The 22,648-nt window shown below is 38.2% G+C and overlaps 1 long non-coding RNA gene across 2 annotated transcripts in view; it reads left to right on the top strand.

Moving 5' to 3' along the window:
- Positions 1-7,693: 7,693 nt before the first annotated feature.
- LOC128778298 (uncharacterized) overlaps positions 7,694-22,648 on the top strand; it is a 77,542-nt gene continuing 62,587 nt past the window's right edge. For both annotated transcript variants that reach the window (XR_008423823.1, XR_008423824.1), the window contains exons 1-2: positions 7,694-7,727; positions 17,734-17,799. This is a non-coding gene — a long non-coding RNA (uncharacterized LOC128778298). The remainder of the gene's footprint in view (positions 7,728-17,733; positions 17,800-22,648) is intronic.

Here is a 22,648-nt window from a genome sequence, read left to right as displayed (position 1 = left end):
GTTCATTTTTGCTTTTGTTTCCCTTGCATCTGGAGACGTATTGAGTAAGAAGTTGCTGGGGCCAAGGTCAAAGAGGTTTTTGCCTGCTTTCTGCTTGAGGATTTTGATGGCTTCCTGTCTTACATTTAGGTCTTTCATCCATTTTGAGTTTATTTTTGTGTATGGTGTAAGAAAGTGGTCCAGGTTCATTCTTCTGCATGTCGCTGTCCAGTTTTCCCAGCACCACTTGCTGAAGAGACTGTCTTTATTCCATTGGATACTCTTTCCTGCTTTGTCAAAGATTAGTTGGCCATATGTTTGTGGGTCCATTTCTGGGTTCTCTATTCTGTTCCATTGCTCTGAGTGTCTGTTTTTGTGCCACCCTTAATACTCCTTTAAAGACCTTTCTAGTGGGGCACCTGGATGGCTCAGTCAGTCAAGTGTCCAACTCTTGGTTTCAGCTTAGGTCATGATGTCATGGCTCATGAATTCAAGCCCCATGTCTGGCTCTATGCTGACAGCATTCTTGGGATTCTCTCCCTTTCTGTCTGACCCCTGCATCTGCCCCCTTTCCCCCACTTGTACACACTCTCTCTCTCAAAAAAAAAAAAAAAAAAAAACTTAAAAAAAAAAGACCTTTTTAGAAACAGAGTCTCATTATTATAGAGTAGTGGTTAAGTTCACAGACGCCCAAAGACAGGTTTCCTGAGTTTTAACCTCACCTCTGCCCCTCATGAGCTATGGAAGGTTGGGCAAGTTACTTAGCCTCTGTGTGTATCAATTGTCTTAACTGCAAAATGGGACAATAATATTACTTCCCTCCAGAAGTTCCTGTGAGGATTCAATGAGTCATAAGATGTAGATAGAGTACACATCTACACTGCCTAAAGTACACATCACTGTTACACTGTTGATAGTGTACCTCACAGCCCGTCTAGTCATAGATGGGTGACTTTTGGGTAAACAATTTAAATTTGAGCTGAGCTTCTTCCTACAAAATAGTAAAATGCCATATTAATAACAGAAGTGATTTGCAGTCTGGGAGAAAGGGCATATCCTTACATTTTGAGGAGCTCAACTCCAAAAGTACTTGAGTACTTGAGTACAAAAGTACTTGATGATCAAGCAACATCCTAGGCCTTTTCACGTATATTTTGCTATTAGTTATTATGGAAATCTACATAATTAAATCAGGAGACCAGAAATACATTTACAATAAATTCTACCTGGGTAATATATGGGAAATTTTGATATAATATTAACCATTATTATAAATACAATACTGTATTATATATTTACCTCCATAGTGTTAGAGTTATCTTTTAGAATTTTAGAGTTTTTATTAATAAGAAAAAGGCAAATATATAAAACTGGGTCAACTAAAAGTTATTTATATTCTAGAAACACCAGAAGGGAATGACTTTAAAAAGGGAGATTTTGAGTGTCATCTTTACCCACTAAGATATAGAAGATACATAATCCTGATACTATGTGAAGCAAGCTCTATCGTATACCTTGTAAAATATATATCGATTCTGTTAATATGAAAAAATGAAAGGTCCTTTTTAAAGTTATGGGTTGATACAATTTTATATTTAAAAAGAATGTTGTGTTGGTTATCATTCAACTTACATGGATCATTATATTCCCAAGATGAGTGGGCATATATTTGAAACCATTTTAATAAAAATTTAAAAGGCATTGGTTTATTTTCTATTACATTGTACACTTAGCAAATGTATGTAAACACCCAGAATTCTAAGAAAAACATATGCCAAAACATGCTCTTTTGTAAAATCTAAATTTAAAATAAGCTCACAAAATACCATGATAACCCTCAATTGCCTACAATTCAAATAATTGAAATTACAATTGAAGATGTTGACAGTCACATGCATAGCATAAGAGCACTAAGTTTACCATGAGAATCAATGAGAGGATGTAGTTGATTTGCTGAATTCTAAGAATCAAGTCACATAGATTACTCACATTTCTTTAAAAAGAGCTTTAAAAGTGAACAGATGTTAATTCACTTATGGCTAGTGAATATATAATATATATTAATATAATATGAACATGATAATATAAATATGTAGTCTAAATTATTTTAAATTATAAATAATCCTACCTTAATAAAATTATAGAAAATCTATATGGGAGTGTTTTGTTGTTGTTGTTGTTGTTGTTGTTGTTTTTGAGACAAAAGGGATTTGAAGAAACTTAATGGAACCATTGCTCTCTGACACTATCTTTAGAAATTATTTTTCAAGGAAAATAAATTTAATTGTATTGCTAATTAAGTATCTTTTACCCTTCTAATAATAAAATTCTACTCATAGGTGACTGTGGAAACTGTAAACTTTCTCTTGTAAATTTGCTGATGAAAAATAATAAGATAAAAATAAAGTAAGACTCTTTTTGAAATTAGAGTCTTTAATTTATTATTTTATTCTTTTTGGCATGTATTTTTCCCCTTCCTCCTCAGTTCCCCACTGCTGCCCATAAAATCCCAAATCTTATTCAAGGCCTATCTCAAATAGTCTTCCTCCTAAGAAGCCTGGTTTTGTTTTTTGTTTTAATATTATTTCTTGTGATCTCTTCTCACCTCATACACTGTATATGCTTAACTCACATTGTATTGTGCTATGTGTATGCTGCATATGGCTAGGTCCTCTGGGACAGGGATTGTGCCTTTTTCCTTTCAGTGTCACCTGTGGGACCAAGCACAGACCTATATGCAGCGGGCCCTAAATAAACATTTGCTGAATTAAAAATGTTAAGTATTTCTGGTTTTCCCAGTCCTTTATACAATAATTTGTGTCTGCTGATGATCCAAACCTCTTTGCTCACTTTCGAAGGCCTACAAAATCCCTCCAGAACAAAGCTCAGCCTGCGGCATGACTCAGCAATACAGGGTCTGTGTGCATTCCCGGCTCTGGTAGCTTCTACAGAATGGAAGGAAGTTTGTTTCAGCCACACCAGGGGGCAGTGTGACACACGTCTGCATGGCCATCAAGGCAGGTTAGCGAGGAAAAACAACGCAGTGATTCTGCAAAGAAAACATTTGGAAAATAGTTTAGCACAAAAAGGATAAATGAACTTAATTTTCTGTAGCTTAATCAGGCATCCCAAGACTGGAATGATTTATATTACTCCTGCTAACAGGGAAAAGTAAAAAATAGTTTTATTATTTCTGCTGTCAACACAAACACAGAAATAGATACGTATCTGGGCAGACAAGAGTTGATCTTTGCATTTATATAAAGGACTAGAAGTGATCATATTAAAAAATTTTTTTAAGTTTATTTATTTATTTTGAGAGAGAGAGAGAGAGAGAGACAAAGAGAGTGAGTGGGAGGGAGGGACAGAGAGAAAGAGAGAGAGAGAGATTCCACCCCCCACCCCCAGCAGGCTCCCCACTGTCAGTGAAGAGCATGATTCGGGGCTCAAACTCACAAACTGTGAGATCATGACCTGAGCTGAGACCAAGAGTCAGACACTTAACAGACTGAGCCAGCCAGGCACCCCTAGTAGTGATCATGTTAAAGTTCATGTTGTTGTACTCTTTTGTAAAGATGAGACTAGCTACAAAAGTCACAATTATTATTTGGAATTCAAATGGTCAGAACATCTTACCTATCAATTAAGAGGTTAATCTGATTCTCAATGTACAGTATTTTGGGAGTTACAAAATGGTTGAATTTGGGAGCAAGTGAATGATTTGTGCAATTTCATTTCCATGCATATAAATATCATTATTGCCTCAAAGTTGGGATTTCAGTGAAGTCCCACTGAATTTGACATATGGTGAAACAAGGGACACTTGCATTATTCTGGTATCAGTACCATACTCCTCTATGAAGTAGCACACTGTGTGGTACTTGTATCATCACGTCCACATTTCAGTTGCTGAGTACTTATTGGAACTGTAAGATAGGGAAAGCACTTACTAATAGAGAGAAATCTATCCTTTAGGGCTTTTCGTGGACATTTGTCATTGTGGGCACTTCTGATTGCCCAGCACCCTTTGAACACTCTTCCAGTGTTTGCAAAACATCCTGTCTTATGAGTCCCCCCCCCTTCTCCAGGTTGAAGCTGAAAACTGGCTTTCCCAGATTCCCTTGCAGCAAGGGTACAGGTGTGAGGCCTGGATTCCATCAATCAGATGCACTTGCATGTGACTTTGATTGGGAAGTGAGCAAGGGGAGAAAGGAGGCGTGCAGATTTTGTTATTTGGCAAGCACAGCGACAAACGTGTTGGGCTCTTTAGGGGCGTTGCTGCCAGAGTTTCTGGCATCCACTCCTGAGCATCACGCAGCATGAGCTGGGCGGCGTCCATGCAAGCGACCAGTGGAGGGGCCAACCAGTGACAGCAGGGGTGTTTGAGCTATAGTGGCTCCTGCAGAGCATTGGACATTGTTCCTGCTGCTCAACATCCAAGCCTGGTCTCAAGCCCTCTCAGCTTCTGTGAACTACTTATTAGCCTTTAATTAATTCTTTTTCCACTTAAGCCAGCCAAGGTAGATTTTGTTGTTTGCCACTTAAACTCTGATAGAAACAAGGAATGGGAGGACATACTCCTTGTTTTTTAGACATACATTTTGGGATAACTTGTACAGATTGTATCGTGTTATGAATCTAGGGATTTTTTTTTTAAATGAAAACAAGAAAGGAAGAAAGAATACAATATAATACTTGTAATCTGGACCTGATTAAAGAGCCAATAAATGAGTTAAAGCAACTGCAAATGAATAAAAATAAAATCATTTTAATATTTATATCTATAAGTGGCATGCTTTCTATAAATAAGGGAGAGTAATTTTAATGTTCAGAACTAGGAATTTGAATTTCATACCAGAAAACAAGTTTGATATCAAAGAGTCATTTAGCAAAGTCTTTAGAAAAGCTGAATAGAAAACTGTTGTTTTTGTCTGGTTAGAACCCTGTTTCCCTTCTAGTTACAGAATCTCTCTTTATTCTTGGGAACCCTTGAGAGAATAAGAAATAATTATTGACAAGAGTGGAGCAGCAGGTTATAACATGATAACATTTTTACAACTTATCCTCAAATTTATGAACCAGGAACCAGGCTCTTACCAGATACTGAATCTGCTGGCACCTTGATCTTGGACTTCCAGCCTCCAGACGTGTGAAAAATAAATGTTTACTGTTGAAGTCACCAGTCTATTGTGTTTTTGTTATAGTAGCCCTAATGGACTAAACATTCCCCCAGCCCTCACCTCACCTCAATGAAACACAGGTCTGATTTTTTTTAAATCATTGGAGATGAATTTTGACTTATTCTTGAAGGTCAAGTAAGTGGAATCATAGAATATGCACCTTCCCCCTGGCCACTCTTACCCAGTGTAATGTTTGTGAAATTCATCCATATTATTGTGATTATCAGTATAACTTGTTCCTTTTTATTGCTAAGTGCTGTTCCATCATATAAATGTCGAATGATGTGTTTATTCAACCGTGGGTAGACATTTGGGCTGTTTCCAGTTTGGGCTGTTATTGACATTCCTATATGCATTTTTATGGGCATATATTTTCATTCTCTTTGGTAAATACCGAAGACTGTATTTGCTGCTGTACATTAACTGTTTTTACATATTGTTGGATTTAATTTGCTGACTTTTTTTAGGGCTTTTGTCTGTGTATTCATAAGGCCAAGGGAAGTTACAGCAACTACCTTTCAAAGAGGTAAACATTTGGTCCTTTTCTGGATGGTTGAGGCAAAATTAACCCTTTGGCTCTTTACCTGTGTTGAAGCCATCATAGCAATAGTCCCTTAATCCTAAGCAATGGTCATTGGAACCAGAATACATACAAGCCAGATGGAATCATCCACCACCATGGGAAGAAAGGCATAAAAAATGCATAATAGGGCCATAGCAATGAAAGTAATGTGGAAATTCAGAGGCCACAAGTCTCCAACTTTATAATTAAGTAAACTTGCTCTCTATTCTTCCCAATCTCTGTTTTTGAGGGACATATATGTACCCTATGTGCCTATACATTCTTAGGCAACTAATCCATAAATTGATGATCTTCTGATGGAAAGACCATCAGAGATTCCCTAGAGAGAAACCGTACATTTTTGGGAGGCCATTGGTATAATTTGACCTGTCATCATGAGGCAGATCCTTTTCAGCTGTGGCAGTCTAGCCAGTGTACCCCTGCATCTGAAGGTGGGCTCAGAGAAGGTACAGTCACTCGGAATCCATGGACTTACAGATATTGACTCTGGATCAAATATCCTCTTTCTTTCTTGTTTTTTAAAAAAGTTTTAAATGTTTATTTTTGAGAGAGAGAGTGCAAGCAGGGGAGAGGCAGAGAGAGAGAAGGGGACACAGAATCTGAAGCAGGCCCCAGGCTCTGAGATGTCAGCACAGAGTCTGATGTGGGGCTCGAACCCACAAACTGCAATATCATGACGTGAGCTGAAGTCGGTCACTTAACCAACTGAGCCACCCAGGCGCCCCATTCAGTGTCCTCTTTCATAAGTGTGAAGTGGCTTGTGAGTGTTACTGCTTTGGTATCTGTCAGGTTCCCCAAAAGTAAAAGTTACTCATTCCATAGTAAATAATTTTATTTGCAAGTTAAGATTTATAGTGAATTCACTGCAACTTCTCTTTCCTGCATACTTCTTAAACACCTGACTGAATCTTTGGCATGTACTGAAGGCAATCAGTAGATTTTTAAGAAAGCAATCAATATTCCAGAATGTCTCATCACAAAATTAGAAATTATGTAAAGATAATTGAGGTAAAACACAAAGAACACATTGTTCTCTTGACTCATATTGGTTCCTCCCTGACAATGAATTTTTATGAGCTGCTTGGACTATTAAAGAAAATCGCTATTTTAAAGTCTGTGATTATTTGTGACAGGAGTACAATACTTGTAGGCTTTTGTTTGTATATTTGTATTTATACTGAATATCTATGACCAACTGTGAGTAAAATACCTTCTGTTTTTAAATTGCTCATTTGTATAGTGCTTGCCACACATCACTTGAATGAATACTTATTAGATGTGAAACTCAAGTGCTTTATGACTTAGCTTTAAAATATTTAATTAAGAAATGAAGGGGAAAGCATCTAGGAGCACAATATAAATAGCTTATATGACTTTGTGGGGAATTATCTTTTAGAGTAATTTTTCTGAACACCTAAAACTTATACCTTCAAGAGCTGTCTTTTTTTCTTTTAACCAATTAAATAATATTCTTTCAAAATACATGGCTTGATTTCCTCCCATCTTAAGCAGAACAAATATAATGTAGTCTACCCCTTCTACAGATGATACTTATGCATGTTAGTTCACTATGGGGTGTTGCCCTTGAGGTTTATTTAAGTGCTTAGACCAAAGGAGGGGATCAGAAACTAAAGCAGCACAGCAGTCTAGGGCCATATAGTAAATGATGGGGCCATCTGTTAAATGTGCCTCCTCTCTCTTCCTGTTCCCCTCCCCCATATTCATTGGCTTCCAATCTATTCATTGAAACTCAGGAAGATTGAGGGAACCAGATCACCTTGGTTATTCTTGCACGAACTTTATTTTATATTCTTTTACATTGTTGTTTTAGAGGGGACCCAAGGGTGACTCTCAGTGCTTTCATGCAGGTGTCAAGTGCATATGTTCATAGGCCTTTTCCTCTCATTTTCACGCCACAGGCCTTCCTGTTCAGTGAAGTTAGCCAAAGAGTGAGTGCTGGAGACGTGACACATGACTGGACTAAGGTTTGTGCACTTTACAAGCTTTCAGTTACAAGCTTCTGGGGATCTAATATGTTCTGGGGATCTAATGCACAGCATGGTGACTATAGTTAATTCTACTGTTTTATATATTTGAAATTTGCTACAAGAGTCAATCTGCCCCCCCCCCCACACACACATGGTAACTATGTGAGGTGATGGATATATAACCATTTTGATTGTGGTAATCATTTCACAATGTATACATATATTAAATCATCACGTTGTACACATCAAATATATACAATTCTTCTCTGTCAATTATATCTCAGTAGAGCTGCTGGGAGTGTGGAAAGTCCTGTGTACTTTATTTATTTAAAAAAAATGTTTTTAAATGTTTAAGAGACAGAGAGATAGAGAACAAGTGGGGGAGGGACAGAGAGAGGGAGACGCAGAATCTGAAGCAGGCTCCAGGCTCTGAGCTGTCAGCACAGAGCCTGATTAGGGGCTCCAAGTCACGAACCATGAGATACGCCCTGAGCCCAAGTTGGACGCTTAACCCAAGTGCCATCCAAGTCCTGTGTACTTTTAAAGTGTAAGAAAAGCATGGATGGCCCACCCAGACATAGCTTTTTAAATTTTTTTCTGTTTGTGTCTTTCCTTAGAAGCAGGTCTTGGGACACAGATTCAAGTAAGACTAGTTCATTTGACGGGTGAAGGAAACACGGGTGGTAGGGGTTTGAGAGACGGCAGTGAAGGCAGCACAAAGAGTGTATGATGCAGCCAGGTACCCCTGTGGGCAACTGGAGTTTCACGGACTGTGCACTGGGCAGACAGCAGAGGGCGCGCTGCGCAGTCACTGAGCCCACCCTCCGCATCCAGCCATTCCACAAAGGGTGTTCACGTGTCGTCGTCCTGCATGTGTCCATGCCCAGCGCAGCAGGCATGGGCAGGGATGTGTCTGACACCAAAGAGGGCCCTCAGGTGAAGAGACACAGGTTCGGTTGAGATGGACGTGAGGCATGGTAAAAGATAAACTGACACACACTGGACAGTTTAAGAGTTCATTTGAGCATAAATCAATAGGAATTGGGCAGTGCCAATCCACAAGTAGTCAGGAGCCGGGGAGAGATTTTTATAGAGAAAAGGCGGGAGCAAGGTAAGGAAACTGTTTATGGGCTATAGCTTCAAGCCCAGTTGGCTGTTTGTGATTGGTTGTCCTTAGGTTTCCATTTTGTCACCTTCGGGCATTTACAGACTTAGATTTAGGTTTGCTTAGGAAGGCCACCACAGCATTGAAGCCACCTCAATCTCATGGCCCCCTTGTTTAATTAATTTAACAGGCTGCTTGCCCTAAAGTGACCATGGAGGGGGCTGGGGGGCTACAGGTGTGGCATCAGTAGTGTCCACTGTAGCTGGAGACGTTGACATGAGAATGACCCCCATGATTTGTAGACTTGCATTTTGAGAACAAATTAGCAACCTAAATAAAGAGGTAAACTAAGGGAATATCAAATGACCAGAAACTGAGCAATTTGAGAAGCACACACTTGTAGCAAGCTACAGGTGAGTCCCTTGAGGATTTGCAGGGGCAAGGTGTGCACGGAAAGAGGAGTCTGGCCAGTAAGCTCACTAGCCTGAAGACAGGGAGATTCTTGATGGATATTCATTGCTTATAAGATACATTTCAGTCTTGTATAAATTAGGCATTTATGGGAAATCAGTCTCTCAGTTCTTCAAGTTTCATTTTTCCAAAGACACATACATGAGAGTCTCTGTTTCACTTCCTGTGGTTCCATCTTAGGTTGAAGTCTTTTCACAAAACTAAAAGATAGTTGTGAGTTTCCTTTAACCATACTAGTATCTGGAGACATTGATCTATAATGTTTCTGGAAGAAAAACTCAATTCCTATTAAGTAGGTCCACACTGCCTGTCTTTTCTGCTTGATTTCCTGAATAAGTTACCCAGCAAATTGTCTAACTCAGCCCCCTACTTTTATAATTATCTAACTACTGCCAATTTGAATTTCTTCTGTCTTGAACAGTCAGCTGTAGTGAGATGACTGAGAGGTGATTGATTTTCTAGTGTCAGTTTACTCCACTTCCTCAAATCAGACAGGTTTTAAAATTACAGAGTGATGATTCTGGAAAATATTATGTCAAGCACTGCTTATTTATGAAAACTTTATACTGTCTTTGTAAGATGCTCAGCTGTGGGAGCAGTGAGTACAAATAAATAGGGATTCTGTATGTTGTAGCAGAGAGTTCTTTTTATTGGCCAGTATCATTTTTGTGTGTGGATCCATTTATCTCCACCTCCATTTGGCCCTGGGGGTGTGTCTGTAATGGGGTCTCACACATCCACATACCCTTACAGGGTTGGCATATGTGTTGATGTCATGTGTCTACTTGACTGAGCCAAGAGGTGCGCAGATTAAACACTACTTCTAGGTATGTCTCTGAGGGTATTTCTGGATGAGAAATCAACTCCCATGGTTCTTAGGTCTGTGAGCTGAGGCTAGAACAACACCAACAGCTTTCTTGGGTGTCCATCTTGTAGACAGTAAGTCATGGGACTTCTCAGCCTCTGTAGACATGTGAAGTAATTCTTCAAAGTGAATCTCCACATATATATTACATAATATATGTCATATTCTAGTGGTTCTCTTTCTCTGGAGAACCCTGACTGAGGCAGCATGTGGCTAGGGCTGGGCCAATCTTAGTACAGTATTTGATTGAGCACACAGAGTGGAAACATGATCCAGTCATGGCCAGCCTATGTATGTGTTGTGTGGGGACATAGATATTATGGATGCTGGGAGAATGAAATTCTCTTTCTGCCTCATTTGCTAATCTGACAGCATGAGACTATGCATGGTTGTAAATCAGTATCTTGGCTCCCTTAGGTAGAGATTCCATGCAGAATGCAGCCAAGTAGAGGCAAGTAGTGGAGACAAAAAGTTCTGGAGACTTTAGTCCCTACATCTGGCTGTTCTTGAGCTCAACATCAGGGCCTTGTGGGTTTTTTTTATTTATTTATTTTAATTCACGTTAGTTAACATACAGTGTAGTCTTGGCTTCAGGAGTAGAACCCAGTTATTCTTCACTTAACATATAACACCCAGTGCTCAATCCAACAAGTGCCGTCCTTAATGCCCATTGCCCATTTAGCCCATCCTTCCATCCACTTTCCCTCCAGCCACCCTCAGTTTGTTCTGTATATTTAAGAGTCTCTTAGGGTTTGCCTCCCTGTCTGTTTTTCTCTTATTTTTCCTTCCCTTCCCCTATGTTCATCTGTTGTGTTTCTTAAATTCCACATATGGGTGAAATCCTATGATATTTGTCTTTTTCTGACAAATTGTTTTATTATCTCTTACAAATTATTTCTCTGGCAAATTATTTCACTTATCATCATACACTCTAGCTCCATCCATGTTATTGTAAATGGCAAAATTTCATGATTTTTTTAATCACTAAGTAGTATTCCATTATATATATATATAGCACATCTTATTTTTTCATTCATCAGCCGATGGACATTTGGGCTCTTTCCATACTTTGGCTATTGTCAATAGGGCTGCTGCAAACATTGGAGTGCATGTGCCCCTTCAAATTAGCACTTTTGTATCCTTGGAGTAAATACCTAGTAGTACAATTGCTGGGTTATGGGGTAGTTCTGTTTTTAACTTTTTGAGGAGTGGCTGCACCAGTTTACATTCCCATCAACAGTGCAGTAGGGTTCCCCTTTCTCTACATCTTCCTCAACATCTGTAGTTTCTTGTGTTGTTAATCTTAGCCATTCTGACGGGTGTGAGGTAATATCTCATTGTGGTTTTGATTTGTATTTCCCTGATGATGAGTGATGCTAAGCATCTTTTCATGTGTCTGTTAACCATCTGGATGTCTTCTTTGGAAAAGCGTAGTCATGTCTTTTGCCCATTTCTTCACTGGATTATTTGTTTTTTCAGTGTTGAGTTTGAGAAGTTCTTTATAGATTTTGGATACTAAACCTTTATCCGATATGTCATTTGCAAATATCTTTTCCCATTCTGATAGTTGCCTTTTAGTTTTGTTGGTTGTTTCCTTTGCCGTGCAAAAGCTTTTTATTTTGATGATGCCCCAATAGTTCATTTTTGCTTTTGTTTCCCTTGCCTTCTGAGACATGTTTAATAAGAAACTGCTTATTAACTGCTTAATAAGAAACTTGCTGCTGCAAGGTTAAAGAGGTTGTTGCCTGTGTTCTCCTCTAGGATTTTGATGGTTTCCTGTCCCACATTTAAGTCTTTTATCCATTTTGAATTTATTTTTGTGCATGGTGTGAGAAAGTGATCCAGGTTCATTTTTTTGCATGTTGCTGTTCAGTTTCCCCAGCACCATTTGCTGAAAAGACTATCTTTTTTCCATTGGATACTCTTTCCTGGTTTGTTGAAGATCAGTTGGCCATACGTTTGTGGGTCCATTTCTGGGTTTGCTATTCTATTTCATTGATCTATGTGTCTGTTTTTCTGTTAGTACCAGATTGTCTCAATGATTATGCTTTGTAATGCAGCTTGAAGTCTGGAATTATGATGCCTTCAGCTTTGGTTTTCTTTTTTCAAAATTACTTTGGTTATTCAAGGTCTTTTCTGGTTCCATACAAATTTTAGGATTGTTTGTTCTAGCTCTGTGAGGAATGCTGGTGTTGTTTTCTTAGGGATTGCATGGAATACGTAAATTGCTTTGGGTTGTATCAACATTTTAATAATATTCGTTCTTCCAATCAATGAGCATGGAATGTTTTTCCATCTCTTTGTGTCTTCTTCAATTTCTTTCATAAGCTTTCCATAGTTTTCAGCATAGAGATCTTTTACCTTTTTGGTTAGGTTTATTCCTAGATATTTTATGGGTTTTGGTGCAATTATAAGTGGGATCGATTCCTTGATTTCTCTTTCTGTTGCTTCATTATTGCTGTATAGAAATGCAACCGATTTCTGTATAGTGATTTTATATCCCATGACTTTGCTGAATTCACGTATCAGTTCTAGCAGTTTTTTGGTGGAGTCTTTCAGGTTTTCCATGTTGAGTATCATGTCATCTGCAAAGAGTGAAAGTTTGACTTCTTTGCCAATTTGGATGGGTTTTATTTTGTTTTGTTGTTTGATTTCTGAGCTAGGACTTCCAACACTATGTTGAACAACAGTGGTGAGAATGCACATCTCTGTTGTGTTACTGACCTTAACGGGGATAGCTCTCAGTTTTTCCCCATTGAGGATGATATCAGCTGTGGGCCTTTCATATATGACTTTTATGATGTTGAGATATGTTCTTTCTCATCCCTACTTTCTTGAGGGTTTTTATCAAGAAAGGATGCTGTATTTTGTCAAATGCTTTTCTGTGTATATTGAAAGGATCATATGGTTCTTATCCTTTATTTTATTAATGTGGTGTATCATATTGACTGATTTGTGAATATTGAACCAACTCTGCAGCCCAGGAGTAAATCCCACTTGATCATGGTGAATAATTCTTTCAATGTCCTGTTGAATTCGATTTGCTAGTGTTTTGTTGAGAATTTTTGCATCCAGTTTCATCAAGGATATTGGCCTGTAATTCTCTTTTCTGGTGGGATATTTGTCTGATTTTGGAATCAAGGTAATGCTGGCTTCATAGAATGAGTTTGGAAGCTTTCCTTCCGCTTCTGTTTTTTGGAACCATTTGAGAAGAATAGGTATTAACTGTTCTTTAAGTGTCTGGTATAATTCCCCTGGGAAGCCAATTGGCTCAGGATTCTTATTCATTGGGAGATTTTTGATAACTGATTCAATTTCTTTGCTGGTTATGGGTCTGTTCAAATTTTCTATTTCTTCCTGTTTGAGTTTTGATAGTGTGTGAGTATCTAGGAATTTGTCCATTTCTTCTAGATTGTCCAATTTGTTGGCATATAATTTTTCATAGTATTCTCTAGTAATTGTATTTCTGTGGTGTTGATTGTGATCTCTCCTCTTTCATTCCTGATTTTATCTATTTGGGTCCTCTCTCTTGTCTTTTTGAGAAGTCTGGTTAGGTATTTGTCAATTTTTTTTATTCTCTCAAAAAGTAGCTTTTAGTTTCATTGATCTTTTCCACTGTTTTTTTCTATATTGTGTATTTCTGCTCTAATCTTTATTATTTCTCTTCTTTTGCTTGGTTTTAGGCTTTATTTGCTTCTCCTTTTTTCACTCTCTTAGCAGTAAGTTTAGGTTGTGTATTAGGGCCTTTCTTGCTTCTTGAGATAGGCCTGAATTGCAATGTACTTTCCTCTTGGGATTTTCTGTTGCATCCCAAAGGGTTTGGACTGTTGTGTTTTCTATTCATTTACTTTCATGTATTTTTTAATTTCTTCCTTAATTTTCTGGCTAACCCATTCATTCTTTAGTAGGATGTTATTTAACTTACATGTATTTGAAGGCTTTCCAAATTTTTTCTGGTGGTTGATTTCAAGTTTTATAGTATTGTGATCTGAATATATGCATGGTATGATCTTGACCTGTTGAAGGCTGATTTGTGACCCAGTATGTGATCTATTCTGGAGAACGTTTCATGTGCACTTGAGGAGAATGTGTATTCTGCTGTTTTAAGATGAAGTGTTCTAAATATAGCTGTTAAGTCTATATGGTCCAATGTTTCACTCAAAGCCATTGTTTCCTTGTTGATTTTATGTTTAGATGATGTGTCCATTGTTGTAAGTGGAGTACTAAAGTCTCCTACTATTATGGTATTATTATCAATGAGTTTCTTTATGTTTGTGATCAATTGCTTTGTATATTTGAGTTCTTTCAAGTTGGGTGCATAAATATTTACAACTGTTAGATCTTCTTAGTGGATAGGATATAATGCCCTTCTTTATCTCTTATTACTCTCTTTATTTTAAAATCTAGTTTGTTTAATGTAAGTATGGTACTCTCTCTTTCTTTTGACCTTCGTTAGCATGATAGATGGTTCTCCATCCCCTCACTTTCAATCTGCAGGTGTCCTGAGGCCTAAAATGAGTCTCTTGTAGGCAGCCTATAGATGAATCTTGTTTTTTGTTGTTTTTTTTTTAATCCATTCTGATATCCTATGTCCTTTGCTTGGGGCATTTAGTCTATTTACATTCAGAGCAATTATCAAAAGATATGACTTTACTGCCATTGTGTTAGTTGTAGATTTGGTGTTTATGGTGATGTTTTCTGGTCCTTTGTAGTCTTTGAAGTCTTTGGTCTTCTTTTTTTTTTTTTTTCCCCTCCACTCAGAGAGTCCCCCTTAAAATTTTTTGCAGGGCTGGTTTAGTGGTCACAAACTCCTATAGTTTTTGTTTGTCTGGGAAAGTCCTTAGCTCTCCTTCTATTCTGAATGGCAGCCTTGCTGGATAAAGGATTCTTGGCTGCATATTTTTCCTTTTCAACACATTGAATATTTCCTGCCACTCCCTTCTGGCCTGCCAAGTTTCAGTGGACAGGTCTGCTACTACCCATATGTGTCTACCGTTGTAGGTTAAGGACCTCTGGTCTAGTTGCTTTCAGAATTCTCTCTTTATCTTTGTATTTCGCAAGTTTCACTGTGATATGTCATGGTGTTGACCTGTTTTTGTTGATTTTGAAGAGAGTTCCCTGTGCCTCTTGGACTTGGATGTCTGTTTCCTCCCTCAGATTAGGGAAGTTCTTAGCTATAATTGGTTCAAATAAACCTTCCACCCATTTTTCTTGCTCTTCTTCTGGGACTCCTATGATATGGGTATTGTTTCGTTTCATGGAATCGCTTAGTTCTCTAAGTCTCCCTTCGTGATCTAGTAACTTCCTTTCCCTCTCTTTTTCAGCTTCATTATTCTCCATGATTTTATCTTCTATTTCACCTATTCTCTGCTCTGCTTCTTCAGTCCTCATTGTCACTGTATCTAGTTTATTTTGCATCTCAATGGTAGCATTTTTAAATTCATTCTGACTGGTTCTTAGGTCTTTAATCCCTGCAACAAGGGTTTCTCTAGTGTCTTCTATGCTTTCTTCAATTCCAGCTAGTAATCTTATGACTGTTGTTCTAAATTCTTTTTCAGATATATTGCTTATATCTGTTTTGAGCAGGTATAATCCCTGGCTGTAATTTCTTCTTGACCTTTCCTTTGGAGAGAATTCCTCCATCATGTCTTTTTTGGCTAAGTTTCTGTCTTTTGTGTGTTTTAAAAGCTTGTTATGTGTCCTGCGCCTGAGAGTACTACTATATTAAAAAGGGGTCATACACTGTCCAGGGCCTGGGACTCCAGGAATTATTTCTGGGGTGTGCTGTGTGCACTCTGCTGTTGCGTTTTGGTTGCTCTTTCCCATTTGTCAGTCCTCTGCAGAGCTTCCCCTTGCTTACAGTGGTGGAATGTTTGGACCTTTAACTAGGTATGCTTTGATTTGTTTGTTGAAGTAACTCTGAGAAAAAAAAAAAAGTGGGGGTGGAGGAAGCCTGATCCTATAAAAACAGAAAAGGAAAGGGAACAAAAAGCAAACACACAGAGAATCAAAAAAACTATAAGGCCGATTCCAAAGAAAAAGAAAAGAAAAAGGATAAAAAAAGCAGAAGAAAAGAGAAAAGAAGGAAAAAGAAAATAAAATGCATATGTATGTATCTATATAGGTGTATATATGCATATATATATATATATGTATATATGGAAATGGCAAAAAACAAATCAGAAATTATGAGCCTCATTTCGAAATTAAAAAAGAAGAAGCAGGAAAAAAAAGTTGTCTGTTGGTTGCTTGGTGGGTAGTGGCTATGCTAGTCTGGAGAAAGGCCAGCTGCATTGGCACTGACTCATTCTTGCCTCAGTAAATAAGCAGTTGCTGGGTACAGAGTGGTGGGAATTGGTCTAAGTGGGTCCCGCCTCCACTGGGGGTTTCTGTGTTGCTCTATGAAGTCCCACCTTGTTGGTGTTGGGGGGAAAATGGCGCCACTCCAATCTCTTGTCCTGGCTGGGGATCCCAATCCCCGTTATTCACAAGCAGCCCTCACGGTATAGTGAGGGCAGTCAGCTTATCCTGCACCACAACCATCTTGCGCACACAGCTGGGATTCAAAACGCAAAGTATTAAAGGACGCTGCATGGCACAGATCTGCTCCCCTCTTCTGGAGTAGAGCCTCTCTACCCTGGTGATGAAAGGCCTTTGACTGGTACCTGCAGCGTCTTTTGTCCCTGGGGAGGCAATAAGCACTCTCCCAAAAGTATTCCAGGAAGGGGACCAGTGCACCCTGGAGATCTCTACATCATGCTCTGCACTCTGGGCCAGCTCTCTTCTCCCCAGGAGCATAGGCAACAACTCCACTCCAGAGAAAGTCACACACTTCCAAAACCTCAGAGTTTGAGCTCCAGAAGCTGTTTGCAAAAAATAACTGGGACATTCAGTACTTCTCATGCCCCAATCTGTGGTCCAGAGAGGTTTTCCTCTTGTGCTAACTTGATGCTGCACCTTCTCAGCTCTTCTCTTTCTCTCCCTGTTGTCTCTCCACTGGAAGGATTCCCTTCCCCTCTGTGGCTTGGCCATTTTTCTCTCCCCCAATTCACATCCGTGCACTTCCCACCTGCCAAGCTATCTCCCTCCATCTGTGGAGATCCTTGTCTCTCCATAGATCTATTTTCTGTGGGTTCCAAGTAATCTGACCTCAGTACAGCTGTGTTTGAGAGATGAGGAAAGCCCAGGATCCCCCTTCTTCTCAGCTATCTTAACTCTGGGCCTTCTGTTTTTCTGTGAGCTAATTCCTTTTCCTCTTCTCTCTCTTCCTCTTCAGTTTAGTTTGACATAGGTTTCTAGCACCTGCTATAGAAGGAGTTCTGACTAAAACACTCAGAACTGGCAAGAAAATGAAAATGAGAAAATGCATCAGGAAAAATTTTTGAGAAATTAGCTTGATGATGGAAAATCTCCTAAAATACAATACAAACGATTTAATATCAATTAGCAAAATGTTTTTTGAAACCAGAATTTGTGTGAAATTATGACAGAAGTTTTCAATGGCTCTTGGATTACAACACCCCTCAGGAAAAAAAATTGCTAATATTTATGTTTACTTGCAGAAGAGAAAATTTCTCCTGAATATTTTGTTCTCCTAGCACCTAGTTCCAATAAGTTTGTGAAAGCTGGTGAGTAAATATATCTATTCTTTTATAATTCAGTTCCTATGTCCAACTTTATGTCCAGGGTTAGGGGATTATATTGTGAAGTGAATCCCAAACACAAAAAGCATTTCTTCATGTGCAATATTTACACTATCCAGTAAATCAAATAGTACTTGTAATTCCTTTGAGAATTTGTAGGAAAACTATGAAATTTCAGTTGATGTCTGGCCTTGGAAACCTCAAAGGTTCATTATGGGATGGTGAGTCTTGTGGCAAATCCTTGTTCTCTCCTAGTCACCAAGATTTCTCATTGCCACCAAGCAATGATCTTAGCTATAGGTGACTTACCAAAAAAGCGACCCATAGCTGTACAGCAAAAATGAATAATTTATAATTATTATGAGGCTTCTTCATTCAGAAGTTCAGAGCTGTGTGAGTTCTGCCATGTAACATATTCATGGAAGCAGCTAGGGTTGTGAAAAGCAAGGAGGGTCACACAGTGATTGAGACAAATCATCTCTTCTCAAAATTTGTTTTCAGGACCACTTAAACTCTTAAAAATTATTAAAAAATTAAAAAAGCTTTTGTTTATTTGGGTTATATCTCTTTACATTCACCATATTAGAAGTTAGATCAGGAAAATCTAAGTATTGGGATGCTTACATGCACATGGTGCAGGTTATGAGTTTCCAATATTCTAATTTATATTGAAAGGTTAGAGTTTGTAATTGGCAACAATTACTGTGTTCTTTTCCTAAAGTAACTAGAATGTGAAGTGACGATGTCCATTAATACCCAAATATGAATAACCGTATTTTGCCAGTGTTTTTTTTAAGACAGCATGGTGTTCTATCAGAAAAGTGTCTAGTCCAGGGGCGCCTGGGTTCCTCAGTCAGTTGAGCGCCTGACTTCGGCTCAGGTCATGATCTCACGGTCCGTGAGTTCGAGTCCCATGTCAATCTCTCTGCTGACAGCTCAGAGCCTGGAGTCTGCTTCAGATTGTGTGTTTCCCTTTCTCTGCCCCTCCCCCACTCACTCACACGCTCTCTCTCTCAAAAATGAATAAATGTTAAAAACGTTAAAAAGTACACTAAAAAGGAGTGTACTCAGGAGTTGAGAACTAACAATTTTTAGTGCTTTATCAGGGTGTTCTTTATGTGACACTGGCTTATTTTTTAACTGCAAGCACATGGCAGTGAAGAATTCAATGACTAAAAGAATAGTTTGATGCCACTGCTTTGATTGGTGCTAAGGTGCCAGCAGTTTTACCCACATTGCTTTTGTGCCATCAACACAAAGGTCAATCCAGTGGAAAATGCACTTATCATCTTAATATTATTATGAAAATAATTTGACCTTGTGGATTCCTTGAAAGGAATTGGGAACTGCCAAGGGATAGCAGACCATACTTTGAGAATCACTGATTTAAGAAATGCTATTATTCTATCACTTAAAAAAAAAAAAGCCTTCTTGAGTGCATATTATTGCTAGGCAGTTCTAAGTGTATGGGGTGTGTCTGTGAACAAAACAAGGAGCTCTGTCTGCACAGAGGATGTTTTCTAGCAGGGTAGTGATAGACAATCAGACAATAGATATTATAAATAGGTAAGTTAGGAGATACATTAGGAGATGATAAGTGCTGTGGAAATGTACGGAAGTACAGCAAGGTAAGGGCGATTGGGAATGCTCGAAGTGTCCAGTAGCAGGTGGAAATTTTAGACTGATCAGGATAGACCTCATTGCAAAGGTGATATTGATAAAGTTTTTTTTTATTTTTAAATTTGAATCCCAATATAGTTAACATACAGTGATATATTGGTTTCAGGTGTACAATATAGTGATTCAGCAATCCTATATCACTCAGTGTACATTACGAGTGCACTCCTTAATTCCCTTTACCTATTTCACCCATCCCCCACCCATCTCCCCTCTGGTAACCATCAGTTTGTTCCCTGTAGTTAAGAGTCTTTTTCTTGGTTGGTGTCTTTTTCTCTCCCTTCCCCCCCCCACCTCGCCCTTTGCTCATTTGTTTCTTAAATTCCACAAAGAGTGAAATAATATGGTATTTGTCTTTCTCTGGCTGACTTGCTTCACTTAGCTTAATATTCTTTAGCTCCATCCATGTCATTGCAAATGGCAAGATTCCATTCTTTTTTATGGCTGAATATTATTCCATTGTATGTACATACCACATCTTCTTCTTTTTTTAATGTTTATTTATTTATTTTGAGAGAGAAAGAGCACAGAGGAGGGGCAGAGAGAGAGGGGAGAGAGAATCCCAAGCAAGCTTGTGGCTAGCTAATAAAGGAGCATTTCAAACAAGGGAACAGCCGTAGAAATACGGGAGTATGCGTGACACGGTCAAAATAGCATAAGGAAGCCAATGAGAAAGGAGTGGAGGTATCGAATGGTGAAGTTTTGGGATATGTGGTCAGAGAAGGAAGGGAGGGAACAGATCATGTAGAGAAATAGTAACTGCTGGAGGAGTTTTAGCAGAAGAGGGACTTGACTTCTCTTATGCTTTAAAAAGGTCATTTTTATTGCTGTATTGAGGATAGACTATACAGGACAAGGAAAGAAAATGGAAATTAATTAAGAGACTTGTGCAGTAATCTGATGAAAGATAACAGACGGTTGGGCCAGATGTGGAACTGGCGAGAAGAGGGAATCCACAGAACTTGGTTCTGATATGGAGTGTCAGAGAGAGAAGTCAAAGGGAACTTCCAAATGTTTGGTCTGAGTACCTGTAAAGATAATGTATCTCATATGTGGAAATTAACTCAAAATTTACCATAGATCTAAGTATAAAATGATAAACTTTTAGAAGAAAACATAGGAGAAAATCTTCATGACCTATGGGTAGGCAGAGAGTTCATGACACCAAAGACATGATTCGTAATATAAAATTTAAATATATTGGACTTCATCAAAATTAAAAATTTTGCTCTGTGAAAGACACCATCTAGAGAATAAAAATAAAGTGACAGTATGGGAAAATTATTTGTAGATTACATAGCCCATGGGATATATATTTATGTGTATACACACACACACACACACACAATTTAAAGTTAACAATAGGAAAACAAGTTTGAAAATGAGAAAAAGATGTGAACAGATACTCCCATAAAAATGGCAAATAAGCCAAATATCTTGTCCTTCAATAAGTGAATGAGTAAACAAGCTGTAGCATTTCTATATAAGTGAGTGTTGCTTTGCAGAAAAAAGAAAAAGAGGAAAATGCATGTGACAACTTGAGGGATGATGTCAAGGGTGTTCTATTATGCTAAGTGAGACAGCCAATCTCAAAAGGTTACACACGATATGATTCCATTTATATAATATTCTTGATATGATAAAATTATAGCAAGGGGAAGGAATCCATGGTTGCCAGGGGTTAGGGATGGAATGAGGAGGGCATGGCTATAAATGGGTAGCATGAGGGAATTTCTTTGGGGTAATGGAACAGCTGTAAATACTGATTGTATCTACTGCTGGTTACAAAAATCTAAACATGTGATAACATCTCACAGAACAATGTACCAAAGAGGAAGAAGCATGCGTGTTAAAACTGGTGAAATACAACTAAGTCTGTACTTACTTGTATTTAATAGTATCACACTGATCGTAATTCCCTGGTTGTTGTAATTATACTATGGTTATGTAAGATGTTATTTTGGGGGCAAGCTGGGAAAGGGTTCTCAGGAACTCTATACTATTTTTGCAAATTCTCTTTGAGCCTAAAATTACTTTAAATGAAAAGAAAAACGATAGCATTTCCATTAGCTGGGATGAAAAAGGCTGCATATAGAGCAGATTTTAGAGGAGATGAATTCAGTTGTGGATATCCTAAATTGGAGATATCTATTTTATACACTTATGTATACAAGTCTGGAGTTTGAGAGAGAATTCTGAATGAGATATACATTCAGGAAATGAATTTAAAGCCAGGAGACTGGATAAGCTCATCTAGGGCAGGAATATAAATCAAGAAGAGAAGCAGAGGCAGGAAGGAGCCTTGGGGTACTCTATTATCAGACAGCTTGAGAAAGTAGAGAGAACTCTGACATTATAGTTTCAAGCTTAGTGTTTCCCTTTTATTGAAAACTTTGTGGTGTGTATGCTTGTGTGCATGTGTGTATGCGTGTGTGCATGTGGTGTGTGTGTGTGTGTGTGTGTGTGTGTGTGTGTGTGGCTTGGTAGAGTTCTGTTCCAACGAATAGATAGTTTTACTGGTAGATTTGAACCTCTTTCAGTTATTATGGTCTTTCTCTATTCCTCTGTACTTTATTAATTACAGTAAAAATTTTCAGTATATCAGTAGGAATGCTCCTCTCTTTTCCTCAGTTATTGAACTCTGGTCAATGATTTTACAACCTATTCTTCTAATGCCTGCTACCTCAAGGATTGTGTATGGTAACCTCACTGCTTTGGGAGAAATGAACATGCGTTCAGGTAAAAGAGGATGGAGCATCTGCTGTGAGACCACTTTCCTTAATGGAGAAATAAAGACACATTTAGGAGAAATTTTCTCATTATCTTCTTATTTTGTTTTCCTGAAATCATGGCTCTTTTATGGCCAGTCTGTACTCTTGCCATTTTTGTCTTCAACCAAATGTGTTATGTCCTTTGCCACCATCTTCCCATTATCATTGCTTTTAAAAAATTAATTCACTTAGTTAACTGAGTTTAGCTTCATATTTAGGCAAATCACTATAATTACTTTATATGTTTAGGAATGCAGCCTTGGTTAGAAGGAAATTATAATCCGTAATGCATATGTTAGAAGACAAGAAAAGGTGAAAATCAATGATCTAAACATCTACCTCAGGAAGTTGGAAGAAGGACAGCAAAGTAAACCCAAACAAAGGAA

This window comes from Panthera pardus, unplaced genomic scaffold, assembly GCF_024362965.1.
Source record: "Panthera pardus isolate Hobbes unplaced genomic scaffold, ASM2436296v1 HiC_scaffold_2, whole genome shotgun sequence".
In the NCBI taxonomy this organism is placed as follows: Eukaryota; Metazoa; Chordata; class Mammalia; order Carnivora; family Felidae; genus Panthera; species Panthera pardus.
Note: the sequence above shows the minus strand (reverse complement) of the source record. Positions and strands in the feature narration are given on the sequence as shown.